This window comes from Sinocyclocheilus rhinocerous, unplaced genomic scaffold, assembly GCF_001515625.1.
Source record: "Sinocyclocheilus rhinocerous isolate Xijiao unplaced genomic scaffold, SAMN03320098_v1.1 scaffold234, whole genome shotgun sequence".
Taxonomy (NCBI): Eukaryota; Metazoa; Chordata; class Actinopteri; order Cypriniformes; family Cyprinidae; genus Sinocyclocheilus; species Sinocyclocheilus rhinocerous.
In genome coordinates this window covers 456,936-459,913 of record NW_015644337.1, presented here as the reverse complement: position 1 = coordinate 459,913, position 2,978 = coordinate 456,936, and positions in this window count along the sequence as shown.

Here is a 2,978-nt window from a genome sequence, read left to right as displayed (position 1 = left end):
AATTTAATGCCTCCTTGCTGAATAGAAGTATTAATTTCTTAAAAAACTAAACAAAAAAACGGTAGTGTATACTTATTTATTGACCAGTGTGGAGGAACAGAAAATTCTCAGATGTTTTTTTTCCAGTTAATTCCATTTCTTTTCATCCAAATTAAAATTCTTTGATACAGCATTCCAGCAAATTTCTCATCTGCGCTAGAGAACCTTTATCGTCCCAACACGTACATCTCAGCGGGCAGAAACATATTTGACACAGGAGCTGTTAGGAGAGGTTGACATGAAGGTTTAATTGAGGCAAAGAATTGTTTTCTGACTGGACATATGGGAGCTTCTAACCAATCTCACATACAAGCTGGTAAAATGATTTTTTTTTAAAACATACAGTGTTCCCAGGACAAGTTTACGATGTCAAAACATTGATTTATTTTGACAACCAATATACCAAATGACAGCTTTAACACTTCAGAACTGAAAATTGTTTGTGCTCAAATTGTAATAAGCTACAGAAAGAATCCACATTCACCACATGTCAGGCCATTCAGGTATTCTGGCCACTAAATACACTTTTTGCATAATCTTTCCTCAGAGACAGCAAGAGGCCACATAACACAACCTCAGCAAAAGATATGATCAACCCGATTAATAAGATCAGCACAAACAGAGGTTAAACAGAAAGGTTAAACGCTCCTTTAGAGGTGTGAACGTTACAATCAATAGACATCCTGTCAGCATGTTGAAGACACCGTTCTGTACATGGGATTTTTCCTGTATATGATATTTCAGTGGAAACTCTCAGAGCAAAATTCAGCATGAACTTGACCATGCAGCCCAGATGGAGGCCCTCATGAGGGACGGGGAATCCAGCGATGAGGCGCACACAGACACCCTCTAAACTGCCCACAGGTGTCACATCTTGTATTTATATTTTTCTGTCGCAATTAACGGTGATGACTTGACCCTGGAGAAATTCACAGACTTTATAACTTTCTTCCAAAACCTACTGTGCTGCCTACCTTCCCTGCATAGTCTGATGCAAAAGGTTGGCAGAAACTTTGCACTGCTATCTAAGATCACTTCTTTTGGCAAAGAAATAATGCATATCTAATCAAATGTTAACCAATATTAGTGTGAACTGTAGTTCTATGTTTAAGTCAGAAAGTCAGCACGTGTTTTTTGTTACTTCTATATCATTATCATACTTAGTAACATGCTAATGTTGCACTTCAGGCAGCTTGCAAAGTTTTTGACCAAATCTTATATGTTTAGGGTGGCAGAGGTGGCTTACTAACAGTACAGTACCAACTTACAGAGGTGAATGTCCAAAAACTTTCTAATGGAGGATTTGATGGCTGGCAGCATTTAACATCCATTAACGCTGACATTAGAATGACCCACACAATGAAGGTCACTGTCACAGGATGCCATCTTTCCAACAAGCCAGTAAATTATTGCCCTGTTAGCCGTCCCAGTCAACTGGAAGTAGCGTTAATGTAAATAGGAAACACTTAGGAGACACAACAGTTCAGCCGGTCACATAAACTAAAAGAATGTGAACCGCAGTGTGCTGAAAACACAAACAAGTGCAAAAGGTTAAAAAAGGAATAAATAGCTAGGGTTTGGGCTGATGTCAATCAACATCTCAATGTTTTGGAGGGGTCAAAGGGTCAAGACAAATTTTAACTAAAGACAAGCTGTCTTTAAAATGTGATGCTTCAAAAACAGTTTAAGTAGTGATACGCAAGTGACGTCAAATGTGAAAGCGTCAAATCTGATGGACATCCCTACCCCATCACAGAATTCATAGCGCGCAGATGACCATGGAATTTATATTCAAAGAACATGGCGGGTGAGAGGAATACACATTTAAATGTAAGTATTGTGTTTTCATTTATTCAAATACCTAGTGAAACAAGTGTTAAAAGCCAGGTGTTTTTTTTTTTTACACAAAGCCCACAAACAATAAGACAACCACTATATAAGGCAATAGTCTTTCCCTTTGTTGTGTTTTTGTAGTGCTGTCATTCAAGATATGTCTACAAATGTTTTAACCAAACTTTAGCACTTCAGTATTTTGTATGCATGTCCTGCTGTGTCATATTTTCTAATGTTAAGATTGCAAACCTGTCTTTATATTTTTCATAAGTGTATCCATTTTCTCTTGTTTTAGGACTATTCTGGAGAAAATTAGCCTGCTGGGGAAAGACTTAAAAAATACAAAGTAAGCAAGTTAATAGACAGATTTTTTGCTGAAATTTATTGTGCTGTTGTTGTTAACAGGCATGGTTTATTTGCACTGCCTTAGGATTGCAAGTGTCCTGGGACAGGTGAGGGAGTGAGTGGAAGCGGAGCTACTCCGGGAGGACATCAAACTCCAGAGAGAGACAGAGGAGAGAAGAGCACAGGAGAGAGAGACAGAGGAGAGAAGAGCAGAGGAGAGAGAGAGAGACAGAGGAGAGAAGAGCAGAGGAGAGAGAGAGAGAGGAGAGAAGAGCACATGAGAGAGAGACAGAGAAGAGCACAGGAGAGAGAGACAGAGGAGAGAAGAGCAGAGGACAGAGAGAGAGACAGAGGAGAGAAGAGCAGAGGAGAGAGAGACAGAGGAGAGAAGAGCACAGGAGAGAGAGAGAGACAGAGGAGAGAAGAGCACAGGAGAGAGAGACAGAGGAGAGAAGAGCACAGGAGAGAGAGAGAGACAAAGGAGAGAAGAGCAGAGGAGAGAGAGAGAGAGACAGAGGAGAGTGGCTGAGAGAGAGAGACAGAGGAGAGGAGAGCACAGGAGAGAGAGAGAGACAGAGGAGAGAAGAGCACAGGAGAGAGAGACAGAGGAGAGAAGAGCATAGGAGAGAGACAGAGCAGAGAAGAGCAGAGGAGAGAGACAGAGGAGAGAGAGACAGAGGAGAGACAGAGGGGAGAAGAGCAGAGGAGAGAGAGACAGAGGAGAGAGAGACAGAGGAGAGAAGAGCACAGGAGAGAAGAGC